Genomic DNA, 18,589 nt, shown 5'->3' on the forward strand with positions numbered 1-18,589 from the left:
AGGAAGCAGAGCAGAGAGAGAGGCAGGAGCATGAGTTTCATTTTAAGAAAATACAGCATTATTCTTCTGAATAAAGTCAGGATATGTAAGTACCAGGGAGGTAGATATCGTGGTTTACCAGGTCCAGGGTCAGTACAACAGAGCAATGTGGATTTGAACTCAGAGTTACCGAAATAACAGCTCTTGGAAGCAATAATGGGCTACAGTGCTCAGAAAACTCTGAAAACAGAAAATCTGTTCAAGGAAGCTGGAAACAGGAGTCCTTCTTGTTTATATGAAGCCACACATGTTCTTGATCTGAGGAGCAATCTTATAGATTCTAGTCGAAATTCCACTGTTGGAAATTTACCAACAAGTGAAGCCTTCAAATACGCTACAGAAAGCTGAAATCTAAAGAGACCCACTAGATTTTATAAAGGCTCAACATTATTTATCACTAAAAGGAAATGTTGTGGGGTTTTATTCTTCAGTACCAAGCAACAATTCCCGTGTGTTACTGTCTTTGTCCTAAGCAGGGCTCCAAGTGCCAAGAGTTCTCCTAGTCTCAGACCCTGCTTCATTAAAGTCCTTAGTTTCTTACTGCATCTTGCCACATACTTTTGCCTGGAAAGAAAATATGGGGCAAAACATCTCCAATATACACCAATTGCAGAAGCTACTGAAAATCACTAGGAATAATTTTATTTAGTGCTGCTTCCCGAGCAGATAAAATGGAATATGTACACTTTTTAGAGAGTCTTCACTCAATATTAATTTCTTACATATAAATCTGTAAACTGTACAGTGCACTTCTCATTTCCTGAGATGTGGATCTTAACCTCAACCTTTTACTTTGCCTTTTTACATGAAAATATTTCCACTGAAATTGATTTCTTTCTGGTCTAGGTAATTAAGCTCAAAAGATGTGCATACAGATATTTCTAGAAAACAAGCCAATTTCATACAAATAAGGATTTTCTCATTCAACATTGCACTGACTGTAATTTTTGCATTGGATATTGTCTCGTTTTCATGAAGGTGTCAAAAGGAAAGCAGAAATATTTTGTGCAGATTTCCCTATTATCCACACTGCCTCAGTTTCCATTGCGAATGGAGATAAATCTTGTCTAGTTGATATGTGGATTAACTAGTTGAAACCCCAGCAGTGCATTCGTGTGATTGCCTGTAAATACATGACAACAGCTTATAACATGGGACAATGACTCAGTACCCAGGAGAAGCAGGGAGAGGTAATATCTTTTGTGAGATTCAGTCTATAGGGCTAGGAAAGCAGATGAGCTTCCACCACACTGTCCCTTTGATACATGACCACAGCCACGTTCAGCCTTAGCAGTCAGGGTACAATGTAAAGGTCCAGCAGAGTTGGTATTTTTTTTTTTTTAATCCTCAGAAAAATCCAACATGGGCTAAACCTGTCTTACACCAGCTGACGATCTGACTAATAGGACCTCTCATACAGGGTCTGTCTGGGATTTTTGTGCAGGATCCTGTCTCCATTAGCAGGAAGTTCCAGATGCTTCGGAAATAGGCGCACAAACCCCTAGAGTAGAAAGTCATGCATTAAGCTCCTCTTTTCTTTGGCATAATCATTCTTTTCTCTTTCTGTGCAGTCTATAGTTCACATATGAAACTATCTTACACCTATGCATTGGTTAATGATGTTGGAGAAGCCTAAGGGAATCAGTGTGACCTTTACAGCTCTGTACCTCACCTAAATGTTAATCTTCACAGATGCCTTCTCCATTCCTGCTGGCATCTCTTTTCAGTGTCAGTGCATTTGATGCACTTCAGATTATAAGTGATCTAGTGCTTTGCCCACTGAGAAAAACTAACTTCCTCAGTACAGACACATTGGGGTCCTTTGCTGATCCTGAAATCAGTAGGAGGCTTATCCACATCAGGATTTCAGGACATACCCCTCCATCCTGAGCACATTCACTCTGCAGGCTGGGAGGCAAGATTCATCTCACCTGCTCTGAGATGTCCTCAGGGCAGATGCATGCACCAAGGCTGCAGTAACGGACAGACTGAGAGAGGCACTTGCAGCATGTGATTCATCTCACCTATCTCCAAATGCCTACTTTAGGATAAGACAAATTGTGCCTTAAAAGTAGCCATTTTTCTCCACTGACTATAATGGAGACTAACAACCTCGTGTGCGCCAAGTGATTAGCTCAGATGCAGGTTTCAATGTTTGGTCAAGGATGAATTCCAGTCACTGTGACCACAATTTAATGAAGACATATCCAAGCTAGCTTTAAACTGGCAGTACCTTAGCCCCACACCAGCATGGTACTCTGCACAGGTAGCAAAATGAATCTAAGAAGGTGGCCCAAACCAGCGGCAACTGGCCCCATGCACTGCAGTGCATTGATCTCCTTGCCTCGGTTAACTGGTTTAGCCAAAATTTGGATCTGTGCAGCAGGGTCCAGCTGCAGGGCACAACTGTCTCATACACTGAAAGGCAACGCTTCTCAGTCCGTCCTGTGCCCTGGTCCAGCCAGAAGTAATGTGGCAGTCGTCTTGAAGTGCTGAGACAGAGCTGATCCACCCTGCTTTTCAGCATAGGCAGATTTTTTGCATTTGTTTTTCAAAAGACTATCAGGACACCCTGAGTCTGCCACAAAGTGGATTCTTCACACTGACATCAGAGCGGCCGTTCATTCCCCTTTGCAGACAAGATTTTCTGATCATGGCATCCATCAAAATCTGCAGAGGGATTATCTCAGCATCTTCTAGTACACATCTTAAAAAAGATTTAGTAAAATTCTCCCTTCTCCATTTTGCCATTTGACCTGATTGAAATCAGATCTCTATATTTCTTTTAGTTGCCTTCCTGTTGTGACAACTTTCTTTACATAGTGACTGACTCCTTGCCATGTCATCCAAATTTGATTTAAAATTACAGATGATGCTGAACTGGCATATTTGATGTATCCTGTATTTAATTACAGCACTTTTCTATAAACACAGACACAGATGAATCTGTTCACAATGTTTTTATTCTAAAAGTATATTCTCAAACTATTTGCATGCTGTGGTGAACTTCTGCCTGTATATCTTTACTGTAGTTGCCTTTTGGAGGGGAGCGTTGTATACTATATAATAGTAGAAAAATGCTTGAAGATTTAAGACTTTTCATATGTCAATGTTATGTTTTACTAATATGAAATTGCAGATCAGAGATCAACCCATAATTTCCCTGGGTGGAATTAATTATTCGCTCCTCAGTGAAATATGTTTGCAATAAACACCAGAGAGGCTGTCTGTCAAAACAGAGACTAATGGTTGTACTGCTCAGAGAGCATAAGTTCTGCCTGCTTTGCAGGAAGTACAGAGAAGTAGGGAATAAAGTATTTGATAATGGTGCAGAGACAGACCTGATGTCAAATTACAATTACTATTCAGATTTCTTGCTGTCTAAATGATTTTTTAAAGACTAGGTATTATTCAGTTACATGCACTGAAATTCAGCTAAGCTGTACTAGGTAGTGCATTCTTATCCATAAAAGGTTTAGAGACCACAAAAATATCCTACAGCTTCTTAAATATACCATTATACTTCAAATAGCCCTAAACCCACAGCCTAAGAAGCCCTACAAAATCTTCTGTTCACACTTACTGACAAAAACACAAATAGATTTACTCACATTTAAAATTAAACAGATGCACAATTCTTTGCCAGATAAGAAACTTCTGGAATAAAAACTAGCATGCAACAATATTCTAAAGCTACTTTATGAAAAGTAAAGGCAGCATATTTTGTCATTTCCTCTCTTCTGCCCTCTTTTCTCTAGAATATTTCTATTTGAGACTTAGGCTGAAATGTATCACTTCCCATAATTTTCTGATGATCATTTCTGCTCAATAGGTAGTTTTTATATTGAATTAAGTGCTGTGTTTTCAACAGTACAGCTAGCTTAGGAAAGGAATTATATTTCAACACTAATTAAAAATCGCCTTTTTTCTGTCCAGAAAAACAAATAAAAATATGTGATGGAAAGTGATGGAGCTGAGGATTCTGGTGAGCTTTGGCTCCAAGAAAGCCTAGCAGATAGGAAGCTAAGGCAGGTGAACAGACATGAGAGAAGTCAAGCAGAGCTACACTGGCAGAATCTGATCAAAAAACAACCGTTCTTCATAACACTTTAACTATGAATTTTGACAAATAAATTATCCTTGCAGCTATAAACTTTACACTGTTACTGTACTGTTTGAATAAAAAGTATATTTATGTCCCTATCAGCTGAAATGTGGTAACCGATCATATTTACTCTACCTCATCCCAATTGCAAAATAAACCAATAACGAAGTGGGTGAACAAGTACATGGACACTGCTAATTAGCACACAGGCATGAGCTCCTTTAGATCTGCTGATTCACTCACCCATATCTTCAGAGAGAGGAAGCACATCCAAACTCCACAGCGTTCAGTGAAAGCTTACTCCAAATAATTTTTTTGAGCTGCACAGACCAAAAACACTGGAAGAAGATGATATGAGAGACTTGATCAAAATAACCCCATGCTATACAGCAGTGATTAGCATTCTACATTGGTCTTACTGCAGCATAACAGAGCTCTTTGAATAAGAGCAATAGCAATGAAATGCCATGCCCATTTGTTGGGGACTAATTTGGCTGTCATCTCAGTGGCTATCAACTAGCTAGGAGGTAAAGCATCCTCTCTCCACTGCAACTGGAGCTAACCCAGTGGTACTTCATTTTGTTTTAGAGACTGCAGCGGTCCTGTGCACTCGCTGGGGCTTACAGCAGTGAATTCTGTATCTATGTGTATGTTATCCCTGAGGATTTACGAACTGAACTTACAGCCCACAGTACACTGCCTTGCACTTCAGAAAGAGCTTGTGCTGGAGGAGGTTACAACAAGTAGAGGAAAGTCACCTCTTAATGAGTTATTTGATGAAAAACAACATCTAGGAGTCTTCACCCCCTGCCTCAGTTCTTACGCCTTCCAGAAGTCATGTTGTTCGGATTTAGCTCAGGAGTTTCTCCTGCTCTCTCCATCCACCCTTTTTTGACTGAGAAATTCTTAATTCCCCATGCTTGTGTATGCAGAGAAGGCAATTTCTGCTGTCTCCCATCTGGTCAATATGGATTCATTTTCTCTGGGCAGAACATCGTCCAGTTCAATAGGGTAGAACAAGAGGCGTCTCTCTGGGACTGTAACCAAATCAAATAGCTCGTACCAGATTTGCTTCTTTCCAGCCTATTTACAGGCAGATGAATTTCAGCCCTGAACCTCTGAACACAAGAACAGGGAGAATGACAGCCATGTTTTTAAGTCATAAGGGACAACATTTTGTGTTTGATGGCAAATAAACACAGCATTTTTGCACCCATGGCCCTATTCCTCAAGTACTTCTCACATTTCCTGTTCTGCTTCTGGTAGGATTGCCACACTGGCTCCTAAGCCTCATTTCTGTTTCTTTGCAAGGAAAAGAAAGCACAGATTTTGTAGAAGAAGAACAAGGAGAGCCACACTACCCCAATAGCTGGAAACCTCTGGCCCATCAAATTGTGACTCGCTAATGGTCTACAAAAATGGTCTAGGTAAGATGGAAGAGGGGAAAATGTGTTTCTTCTTGAAGAGAGAAGCAGCTAGAAAAACAGTAATCAAACCAGGACTACATGCCTGTTTGAACAGATAAAGGATGAAATACTTTTCTTTTTCTGTGTTCCTTTTTCCTCTCCAGCTATATTTTCTTTCATTTCATCAACACAAATTAAAACACAACAAAAATCTGTTTTTTATGGTTCAATTTTAAATGATTTTGTTTGGAAGGATGCAGTTCATTGAAGTGGAAATACTTCCCTACACATTTAAAAACGAGGTAAATAAAAAAACCCTGTGCATTCTGACAGGCTCCAAGAGCAGAAGGTAATTGCATTTTATACCCACTTGCATTATCATATGCACAAAAGTTCTGTCATACTAATAAAAATAATTTGCACAGCATTAAATAATATTCCATAACAAAAATGTTTATTTATTAGAACCTGGCTATACTAAAGTGCATTTTTCTCACCACTTTTGACATGACTGTCTAGACCATTTAGTGGAGTCCAAATTATAAACATTTTAAAAGGTCTTCAGAGATTCTTTGTGAAATATCAGCTATACTACTAAGACAGCCAGATCTTTTTTTTTTTTTTTTTTTCATTTTCAGGCTGAAATGAAAATCCACACTAGAAAGATTCAACAGAAGATCCTTGCATTGGTAAATTTTCATCAGTGATTACAGTATGCATAGACCTTTGCATAGATAGGACTCCTCTGTACATGCATGTTTTTTCCTTTTGCCTCACAGGGTGTGGAATGCTTCAAAATATCTAAAAACATCTCTTGCGCTCATGAAGCTTATGTTTGGTTTTGAAAGTTAATCCACTACAGAATTGCAAAGATCAGTTCTGAAGAAACTTATGTACAGGTATCATCCCTCTAATAGACCTGGTATTGTTCAAGTGCAGAAGAAATTGTATTTTCACAACTTAATAAAGTTACAATGACAGCGGAAAGCTTTGTGTCCAAGAAACTTTAATTTTTCCTACATCATATAACTCATACTCTCTAAATATAACTCCTACTTATTGTTCATCTCCTTATATTCCTCAGTTATGATGCCTTGGGTGCAAGCTGACTACTCTTATTGCCCTTTACCATTGGTGTAATTGCAAAAGCAATATATATTACTTGGAAAAATTATTTTGGTCTATTATCAAAAGGAATAATTAGTTTGGTTTTTAATTCTAACATAAACACCATTTTTTCCCCATTTATCTTTAAAGTAACACCATTGTTCTGATCCTCCAAAAAAGGGATAAAAAAGCCTTTGGACCTCTACTGCGAAATTCCGGCTTCAGTGATTTACATGTGGCCAAAGTGCCACCCTGCACTGTGATAAAAATTATGACAGATTTCTTAAGGAAATTTCAGTTGTATAGGTATTCTTCTGCCTCTGTATGTATGGCTTTTAAAACCTACCATATTTCATTCAGTAATTCTATGAAAATGTAATATTATTACAGAATAGAAGCCAATATAATCCTTTAACTAGGTCAGACTTTAAAGTGAGAAGAATCTGCATAAAACATTTTTTTTCCAAAGAATAACATAGAAAAATAGTCATTCATTGTCCTAAAAGCACACTCTGATTGAACTTCTCTGTTTTACATACATAACATGCAAAAAAAGTAGTACATTATTTAATCCAAAACCTGACGGTACATAAAGGTGATCAGGCCCGGGGTTTAATTTAGTTCTCAGTTCCACTAAGTCTTGTTACTAGAAATGATATCATACATGAGCTGAGTAATGTCTTAGATCTTGGCCTTGCCTGAAGAGCTACAGCACATTCAGAATTATTGGTAATTACGCTGTAGTTTTTCTTGCTGAGGTAGAAATAAAGTTCAATTAAATACAACACACACTACTTATGTATCCACAGGCAAAACGAGCTTTAACAATGTTTCCTGACACACTTGAGATATCTATAGCTACCCCTCCAGCATTTCTTGAATCATCTCTTATGTTACTTTTTTATAGGTGGCCTTTTAAAAATTCATGCTTTGACTAGTAGCAGTTTTGCTTCTTCAGCCATGCATAAAAATGAGACTCCAGTGCCCTGACCCATTGTCAAGATAGCGTTTCTTAATGCAACATAAATTGGAGGTGGCCTGACTAGCTAGTTCCCTTTGTCTTCCATTGTCCTAGCTATTATTTCCAGAAATTCAAAATGCTGCTGTTATTCTTCAGGCTGGGAGGCAGTAACTTATCTATGTTTCGGTGATGCCATTCTTTCTGTGCGCAGCTAAGCAGATTTCTATTGATGTGATGTTTTGTAGTACCCTAAAGAGTCAGCCAGTAAAGCTAAATGCCACTTTAATCATTCCCAGTGGAGATGTCTAAGTCAATGACCTGTATCGTTGAGCTGTATTACTTTTTGATGCTATCATTTATTCTGTAATAAGCAGTCCAATGGAGCTACCCTCTACAGCATCTGCCTATTCAGACACCCTTCTGGGAAGTGCAATTTATATTAATTTTGTGCTATATGCTGGTTTAAACGTTTTTCAGCCATCTTATCAGAGTTTCTGTTTGCATTGGAGAATGTAAAACTCAATAGTTCAATCTACCAGTTGCTGAATTCTAGAACACATAATAGCATATAATCATCTGTCCATCTTTATAAGTATCAGTTATATATTTTGGGCTAAATATGAGAAGCAGAAGTTGAAATGGTTCCTACAAAAGCCAAAGTTCACTGGAAACGCTGAGAATATGCCCGGCGACTTCAGCTAATTTCTAAAGACTGTTGCAGGCATAGTTAGATAAGAAAGAGTTGCACCTATTACAGCTAGGGAATTAGGAACAGAAAGGTTAGAGACTACCCTGTTCTAATTGTGACAATCTAAAGAGAGAAGTAAGATTACATTTGTAGGGTAGTAACATCTGTTCCTAGACCATTACAATAGTCATAAGGAATGAAAAATTTGGAGCACCTCGTGCTTGTCTTTAGGTCTCAGACAGAAGTATCAACTTGAAAAGCTAACACAGACAGGAAATAATGAATTTGAGTTTAACTTGTTGAAATGTACAGGGATAGGTGCTCATGTCAGAGTCAGTCTCAGATTCCCTGCAAGTCAGCGATAGTTTCATATGCAGAAAGGCTGCTTGGGAGACCTTCTCTTGTAACATACCTGTCAAAATTATGATAATGTATTTATTATTCTGGCTTCTGACATGAGTATTCAAGAATATAAATCTACTTTGTCTGCTCCTTAAAACTTACATGTGAGGGCGTACTTGAAAGTATTTGTAAGGAGGACCAAAATTAAAGCTGTGATATTTCCAAGTACTCTGCAAGGGAACATTATTTTTATATTGAATGTTAGCTTTTAAAACAAATATAAATAATGACTTTAAATGTATGACAGTACTCGGAAAAAGGAGAGTGGACATTATATAATCCTTATACAAATTTGTTTGGTTTACAAACAATAGATGATTCTTTTACCAATTTAAAAAAATGCCCTAGTCTGAGATTTGAAAATTTATCCTTTTTTTGTTTTTGAGTACCAGTCCTAGCAATAGAAATGCTGTCATAGCCATTTAGTTAGCCATGTGCTTAGTAGAATATGAACTATAATAAATCCAACTCATCCTCAAAGTATTGCAAGGGCAAGAGAAACTTAACTGTGGGGAATAACTGCAGGCATTTGGTCCCCAAGCACAACCTGGTGGTGACAGTGATGACCAGCCGACACCAGTGATCATCACAGATGGTGAGGGAGGGAGGCAGGTCCAGGTCTGGCTAAGGAGCCCTGTGAGGCTCAGCAAACTCTTACCCTGTATCCTGGACGCAGTGAGCTATTTCACTCTTAGTCTTCCTGCATGGTCCTGGACAGTAGTCTACCAAATCTCTCTCAGCCAGACAAAAAAAGGTGGCTGATTTGTAGATTTTCAAATTCAAATTGCAAAGGACATTCTACATTCAAATGCAAATGAGCCCCTCGTGGGCAGATCCAATACTATTTTTCTGATTGCTGCAACAACAAACATATAGGCTATTTTCATATTTGAATGGCTGTTCCATATCAAAGCATGTAAAATATTATAAAATATTAAAGAGCCCATAAATGTAAAATATTAAGGAGCCCAAACAACCAGAAAAGTATTTGACCTTCCAAAGTGGAAAGGTGGAAGGAAAGAGCAAGGGCCACCTTTTTTAGTTTCTTCTTTCAGTTGTGAATTCTGTCTTAGTGACCAAGCTTATTCGTGACTTTCAGTGCAACCAGCTCAGTGCAGCTCTGCCTGGGGCTGGGCGCTGAATTCCAGATCCTACCTGCTGCCGTGCAAGACAGGTTTCAAAGCTGGCTCCCCATGTGCTGGTGAGCAGGAGTATTTTAGGAGAACTGCCAGCTGATTCAATTAAGTGAGCACAAAGTGACTCAATTTAATGGTCCAGTTGATTTCTCTCGTCTCTTTTTCCTTTAATTCGGATCCCTCTCACTGCTCAGAGATAAGGACATGTTCTTTCACACATACATCTAAAGAACTAATTGCTCTGCTTTGGATGAGTTATGCTCTAGCAAATTTTTAATAAAACATATATTCTTGAGAAAAAGACAGTATAATTCCTATCCAGCTGTTTAGTGCTTATAAATCGAAAGGTATGAATTCAAACAGGAATTCGCTGCTTGTGTAATATTCACTCCCAACTTATAGCTAATTTGTTCTTCTGTACATGTCTTCTGTCACTATACTCAGTCATTCAGCCAAGGAGCAATCTAATATTTGTAACTACAGAGTCTCCTTAGAATTGTTCACTCCTTTTACACCCGATGGAAAGCCTTTTTATTAACTCTCCCATGTCTTGAATTAGTTTCCTTGATCTTTGACCCATGTATTACAAAAACACCGAATGTATCACAAAAACAATAACAAAATGGACTGGAATGGCTGCTGTCCTCCATTCCATCATTTACACTATGAGAAGAAACAAACAGGATAGATGTGATGTACATAGCAAGATCAGTTTTGTTTAGTCATTAATATCAATAGACTGCAAAAAGATGATCTTTTGTTGTATGGTCAAAGCAGTAAATTATCTTCTACTGTTTTTCATATTCCAAGCTATTTTCCTTGGGAGTCAATAAGATTGCACAAGAGTACTTTACATTCAGAAGATGTCTTCAGAATCATAAAAGCTAAATTAAAAATAATAGTAATGAAATATTAAATTTGGCAGAATCTCTATCTGCCAAGACAGTTTGATAGGTCAAGTAGGTCCAATCTGACTCTTAAACCAGGAATTTGCATACCTCCTGTAGTTTCAGACTGCTCGCTCATTGACTTTCTTACCCTGTTCAGCTATCAAATTATATTATTCAATTAATTTAATCTCTCCCGTTTTTATATCCCCCAGCTATAATTGTAAGTATATCAAACAAAGCACAAATTTACTAAATCAATTTTAGAGTCCATTCTACCCTGCTTCCAAGGTACAGTTTGTTCACAGTACTTCCCTGCCAGGTCCACCTTACTCTCCTTCTCAAACTCGGGTAAAATCTGATTTCTAACGAGGTGGAGCCATCTGGTGTCTGTCACTTATGGCACACATTCCTCCAACCTGCTTACAAAAGGCAAGCTAGTTGAATACTATAACCATCAAATTCAAGGATCGTTGGTATATTTGGTTTTCTTCTCCCCCCGCCCAGTTATTAAAATATTTTAAAATATTCTTTGCATTTTTGTCTAGTGTTCTTCACAGATGGAATTCGTCACAGCACTTGAGGAGCCTAAATTACTAGGTTAAGTGATATTTGGACATGGAAGTGTAAGTTCAGAAGGGCAAAACTGAAGCTATGAATATACTAGAAAAAAACTGTTTTCAGGGAGGAGGAATAGAGTGAGCAATTCAACAGTACACATGAAAAGCTTGCCTACTTAAATGTATAAGGCATCCTAACTTAGAATTTTCTTCAAGACCCCTAAAATGGAACTTCTTGAGTGGTAAAGCATTTTTTTTCCTAGGTAGAACAGATTGTCTAAATACATCACACCTTCTCATAACCAGCCAGGTTTTAAAGAACAGGGACAGGTTCTGCCTGATTCTGTCCATGGTGTGCTGGATACCCAGCTGGGAGTGTGATGGGCAATGGGCAAGTCACCTGACCGCCCTACAGCACTGTGCCACCTCTGCTGCGCTGGCAGGATCCCTGTCTATGTGTTCATCGCATCAACCTTGAAATTTGACGTCTGCATCCTCACAGTGGATGAAGAACACTGATTACTTTAGATGTTGACAACACGCGCTGAATCAAAGGGATATTCAACTGCAGTGATGAATGCATATGCCCAGGCTTGGCCAAAGGTCTATGGGACATGCTGTGGCAAAGGGCAGCTTCTTGTCCGCCTGCTGAGTGTGAAGTTACACGTGTTAGTGTGGCACCGAGTCTGTTAATAAGTCCTCATTGTCTAAGCAGGAGTTAGGGACCTAAATTGTTGCTGATCCGGTCCTTAGTTCTAGGAATGAATGCCATTATTAGCCTAATTGTCATCCAAAAAACTTCATGGGAATGCGATACTCATCATGTTAAGCGCTATTCAACTCTGCTCCACAAAAGGATAAAAGAACTTTTTCTGTAGGCTGAAAAAGACTGCCCTAACATTTTAGATGCTCAAAATAGCAAAACAAATTGTCTTCACAGCAGAGCACTGAGTGCATAAACACCGGTATTCTTCTTAGTCCGGTGGCTAGGGTGAAGGTAGATGACATAGTCTCGAATGTTCAATCAGATGGTGTCTGTGGAGGATATATGCAATGGAAAATCTAGGGTACGGGAAGCAATATGCCTCAGGCTTGAGACAGAGATTGACTTCATCGGCCCTGATAAGATGAGATTCTTGGGCCCGTCAAGGAGCAGAATTTAAGCAACTAGGAAAATGCATTAGAAAACCTTAGGTGACTACAGGGCAAGTTAAAAATGCCCTGTGAGTCATTACAGCTATATTTTATGGGATGCTGTTTCATCACGACAACATTTATTCTAAATCTTGAGGCACTTTCTCCAAACTATATACATAAAATCAGAACATCAGTTAAATTCTTTTACTTCCATATTAGGATAAGAACCACAAGCCATCTGCAGTGTCTGAAATAAAAATATCAAAACTAAGTAGAATTCATTGCATCAAAAAGAAGCAATTCAAACTTTCAAATTTTTATGCTTTAAATAAAAACAAAAAACAATTTTATTAGAGTTAAAATGGCAAAATAAAAAGAAAGATCATCTCAGAGGAGAGGGCAACCAGTGATCTTGTATTTTTGTACTCTTGTAGTAGATTTTTAAGTTCCTTTGGCAGGTAACTAATTTTAAATTGTTTGGGGGCATTTTTATCCTTAAGTCTGGTCTTAAAGTGTAATCTGAGTGAATCATCAACTTTAAATAAAGTTCCTTTCTGCTGTGGCTTAATGCGAAGTCTAGTGACTACATTTATAGTCTTTTCAAGGTCCACAGTATGCTATAGGGTATCAAATAAATTAAGAGATATGTAAGAATAGGAAGTCTAATCCTTTTTCATCACTCACCTTATCCAAATCCTACATCCACAGTCTTGTTGCTTTCTGTTTATTGCCTTTTCTCAGCCAAACAGCAGGGAAAAACTATGTAAGAAAATACCTGAAAATTACCTTGCTGAAAGAAAAAAAAAAAAGATTTTACCCTTTTTATAAAAGCATATTAAATAAATCAGAATGTCCCTTCATGTGTGCTATTTCATCTAACCATAAGACAGTTTTTTGCATTTTACTGGGAGAATATTAATTCAGCTATACATTCAAGTTGCACATACTGCCCGGCTTTATAAATCAATACGGCAATCTGAAAAAAAAATTGAGTTTTCTGGCAGCAAGTCAACAAACTGCTCTCCGCACTGACCTGGCACAGTAAATTAAGTCGGTGTGAGTTCAGTGTCTGACTACTGGCCTTTACAGAAGTGGCCTGTAAAAAGTTTCCTTTCCATTTGCATTCCTCAGGGCTCTCTCCGGCGAGCCGTCACAGGCAGGTCCCCAGCTGCCAGAGGTGACAGAGGCTCGGATGCGGGCGCACGAGGTAGGTGCAAGGTGCGCGTCGCGGCCAGCTGCAGCCGAGAGCCCTGTGCACCCAGGCCAGTGCAGCCCTGGCTCACGGGGTCTCCACTCCTCACTGGAGGTGGCAGGAACATCCTGGCATCATCATCTGCAGACTCAGTGATTTTCACCTTCCTGTAACACTCGTGCATAAGCCCACGAGTAAATTCCAATTACAGTCTTCTTGGCAAGGAAGAAATAGAAAACAAATTATTTAACGCCTCTGTTAGATGCTTTAATCAATACTTTATCAATTATTATTACCAGTATGAATAGCATCTGTGCTCCTTCATAAGCAAAGTGCTTAACTGCATACCTAAACTCAAGGCTTTCTATTTAATTCAACCTCTGCCACAGGCAATTTCCTATAAGCATCAGGCAAACTGGGGCCCTAGGGCCTGTACTGTGAGGTAATACATCCTACAGTCCAAGGCTGGGCTGAACGATCGTTAATGAAACGTCAGTTGCTCTCCAAGTAGTTTCTGCCTTACCAGAACTTGATGAGTAATTGTTTGTTTTATCTTCATGAATAATGTAGAAAAATTAAATGATCCTTTTTTCCCCCCAAATCCTTCTAAAATGTTTGTTTCCCTAATAGCTTAAGACAGCAAGCTTTTCAAATATATTAGAAATATTTTCTTAAGAAAATGTGTATTCAGATCCTGTTATTACTTTTTAAAATATGAACTTTGTAACTGATATTTTCACACAGCTGTATTCATTACTTTTCAACTGTTCACAAGGATGAATCATACTCAAAACTTTCCTGAAACATACCTCTCAATGAAAGCAAAATTGGCTTCTGAAACTTATGGGGTCCGTTTTTTTGTCATTCATAAGAAACTCTGAAATTCTTCTAGGAGGTAATTGTTCATTTAAAAGCAGATTATAATGTATTTTATATTAAACCTGATCATTTTTGAGCTTCATGTGACTCAACTTCATTTGACAGGTGATTGCTAACATGCCTGTTTTGATTGTTTCATTCTCTAATGAAAAGATACCTACAAAACTAATTTTAAATGATACTATTTGACAAATAACCTTTCCACTCCCAACCTGCCCCCACAAAAGACAGCAAACTCACTTAAAAAGTCAGTCTTGATGAATAATAAGTACTCCTTCGGCTGTCAGATTGATATGTCACGCTATATGGTACTTGGGTACTAGAAGAGTCCCAGCTATGAATATTAATTCTCATGAAAAACTCTCACTTCTTTGCAGAAAGACAGGTCTGATTATCATATCAAAGTCTTGAAACAAAGGCAGTGTAGATGTTTGAGAACTATAGCAATTATCCAGTCACTGCTGCCACTTTTTAGCCTATCATTCCATATAAGTGTGCATAGGAACCTTTGCCCCCTCACCCCTTTTTTAAAATAATTTATCAAATAAATATTTTGCAATATCAAGTATCTGAAATTTTTATTGAAGTATTCTATTCTCACATAAGAATACGAAGTATTCTGTTTTCTTCTGTGAATGCTCTGTAGCATTCTTGTCCTGAAATAGCCTAGAGATGGGTTACATGAGGGCTATTTTTGTCACAGCTCCATTTAGAACGTCCTCGCTGAAGTCAGCTGCTCCAAAAAGCAAAGGTCTGCAGGTGACTGAGGAAGAAACACCGAGGAAAAAAGAAAGGCTGGAAAGGCAAGGACCACATGTGCACTTCCTTTGCAAAAGAAAGCTGCTTGGCCCCACTTTATGCTGGCTGGCCATGGGGAGAGGCAGGGAGGGTAGAACATGCTGTAAAGGACTCCAAAACATCCAAGTGCAGGTGCAATTTGGGGACATAATGTCTACTGACTTAATTAGCAGAAGGCGGTGATTCTGTGGGCACTTAAACATTTTTCACTGCTGCTGTAGGTGTTTTTAGAAATGCCGTATCTGTAACTCGCTATATATCATATATATGAGATTGGGATTTTTTAGTCAGCACTTGTGTAGTCCTTATTTCAGCTGCCTCTAAGACTCACAGAGTGCCCATTGAAAACCCCTCAAAGTTTCATAAGAAATAAATATGTAATCTCTTTCTGGCACCTGGTGAAACCTACCTGAAAGCACAGCTCGGGTAACTGAGACCTCAACTTCAAAGAGCCACTGGTATCTCAGGTACAGGCCCCGTTTTACCGCCCTGGTCTTCATCCACCTCCTCTCTACTTTCACAGGCGCGGGTCCAGTTTGGCGCTTTCTTAGTTGTTTTATTCTGGCTGCAACGGCATGCCCCGTCAGCTGTGATAACCACTCCTCCGATGACCCATTGATGATATTCCAGCTGTCTTCAACATCCTCCAGAACCTCCTCAAAAGCAATCTTCTGGCTGGAGGAGAGGGATCCTGCTCAAATCATTTCAGCCATGCTTCTGCTATATTCCACCTTTATAACCTCTACTTTCCCTCGCTCAACCGGTTTGTCCCCTTCTCACAGATGTTCAGCGCTCTCTGGTGGTGCCGATGTCCTCGCACCCGCCACAAGCTGGTGTCCTTTATTGCTGATCTGTTTTGCTGTTTTCATGGGCAAACGCTCCAAAGCGCTCGTTTTTATACTTCTGCTCCAACTCTATCAGTAGAGCTGTCTCCCCTTCCCTCCAGCAGCTCTTATTCATACCTCTCAGTCCCTTTGCCTTTGGACCTGTCCAGCTCTAACCCATTACGTAATTCTGTTACATGCTGGGAAAACAAACCACAAATGATTGTTATGGGAGAGGCTTACCCAAAAGCTTTGGGCTATATCGTCCATGCTCTGATGGTTTAGATATGTGCAGGAAAGGAACAAAGAAGCACATAAGAACTGTTAAGAATTTTGTGTCCTCATAACACAATTGGGAAAGGAGGCCAGAAGATGGTAATAACTCAGATAACAACTGCTGACTGGATTTAGGTACGGAGAGAGGCTAAGAGATTGACCAACAAGGACATTGGCAGCTTATGCTGACCATCTAAGTTAGAAAGGAATAAACAGTGAAAACAACAGCCCCTTGATAGGAACACATCAACAGATGTCGAACACGTTGCAGAAGGCTGAGCCCAAGGTGGAAGCGCTATGTGCAAAAGCACCAGCCAGGACATGGGCACCTCAGCCAGCTCGAGGGAGACTCCTGCTGCCCAAAAGCCACAGTGCTGGTCACAGCTGGACTGGAGGGGTAGGGGCATTGGCTACTGGGAGTGTGTATTCTGTACAGAAAATGTGACTGTGTCAGAAAATAAAAAACATAGAATAGAAATGGCTATACGAACCCCACTCAGTAAATAAAATCTAAAACATGTGTCACTGAGTGGTGTGGTTCTGTTCTTGCAGGTACCCCAACCCTAAGATCCCCATGACAATTTCCTAGACCATACAGTTAAGAGGGAGATGAGGCATCCAGCAGGCAGCCTTGTAGAGGAGCCAGTGCTGCAAACTCAATTAAAGTATTTGTTTGATGCAGCCTTGCACTGTCTCTGACTTGTCTAGCATCAAACTGAAATTTGGTATCGGACCTTGCACTTTCTTCCTGCAGCTCCAATTCATGCACCTTTTGGAGTTAGCTCTATGAACTACATGGTGTTAGCCTTTGGGAATATAAATAACCCTACATCCATGAAATTGTGGTCCTATTGTAGTCAATGACCATATGCCTTGAAAGGCAGAAACCTTAATGGGGGAAGGGTATCTATTGCTGTTCTGAAGATATATCATATTCTTCCTCTTAGTCCATATGGAACAACACAAAGGATCTGCCACATTTTATTATATATTTTTAAGGGAAAATTTTATTTATTGAACCTGGTCACTTGATTCCTCCTGAAAGATTCATTCTAGATGAAATTTTGCTGACAGGAGCATGCTTTTGTGAATTATTAACTTAGGTGATTAATTAAAGGCCTCAATTTACAAAGATGATCCTGCTGTATTTTACCTCTCAGTAAGGTCTTGACTTTAGCAGAATGATGGAGAGGTGCAGCAGATGCTAGTAAAGGTAAATATTAAATGAAGCACTCCCAAAAGCTGGCTGGTCTTTCTCTCCCTCTCCTGCTGCACGGTATTTCCAACCTTATGTTGCCAATGATTTTAAAGACCCTAAAGTAGTGATAATAACAATCAGATTTTACTGGCAGCAAAGGAAGAATACATACTGGTTGGGAACTGAGCATTCTTAGTATTGTTTAGACAAATAATTGGAAACCTTTTTGCAAATAATTTTTAAAGGAGTTTAGAGAGTTACTTTTACATAGGAGGCATTTTAGCAAGAAAATTGCTGTCTGAAAAGCTCATCGTTTGGAAAATCTAATTGAAAATACAAAAATATTACCTATCCCTACTTCTTTATTATGGGCATTATAGAGGAATTTTATGCAGAGTGACAGTCAGGGCTGCTTTTTATTATAACCTGAAATTACCCAGCATGTAATGTTTATTTGAAATGTTAAATACAAATAAAGTTAACACACCTGCCGATTTCTCTGTAAAGGAAGAATATTTATCAGAGACTGCAGTAAGGAAGTGAGAATCCTTGCTATCATTACAACTCTACCTAGAGTTCCCTTCTTCAGAGCCAAGTTTGACTTCACACACCACTTCATTAAATGACTTCATTTCACATCATTAAAACACAGAATTTTAAATATGAACTATAACAGGATCTTTCCCACTAACTAGACATCTTCTTTGGAACTTCCTCTTATTTAATTGGTTCTGTAATAGGCTATTTGACTGAAAGACTTTGCCTTTGCTGTCTTTGACCTTCAAGGAAACAACCTAATCAATAGGGACTGTGGTTATTCATCAAAAAAAAACTGGTGGGAAAATCTATGACTTTAGAGTTTAGAATCAGGAACAACAGCCACCGGAGGGAACGGCCTCAGCAGAAAAGACAGAAGCTCTCCAAGTCACAGCAAACTGGGAGAGGTTGCAATCTGTTGTTGAAAAGGATTATGCACTATGACAGATGGAAAGTA

Source organism: Dromaius novaehollandiae, chromosome 1, assembly GCF_036370855.1.
Source record: "Dromaius novaehollandiae isolate bDroNov1 chromosome 1, bDroNov1.hap1, whole genome shotgun sequence".
In the NCBI taxonomy this organism is placed as follows: Eukaryota; Metazoa; Chordata; class Aves; order Casuariiformes; family Dromaiidae; genus Dromaius; species Dromaius novaehollandiae.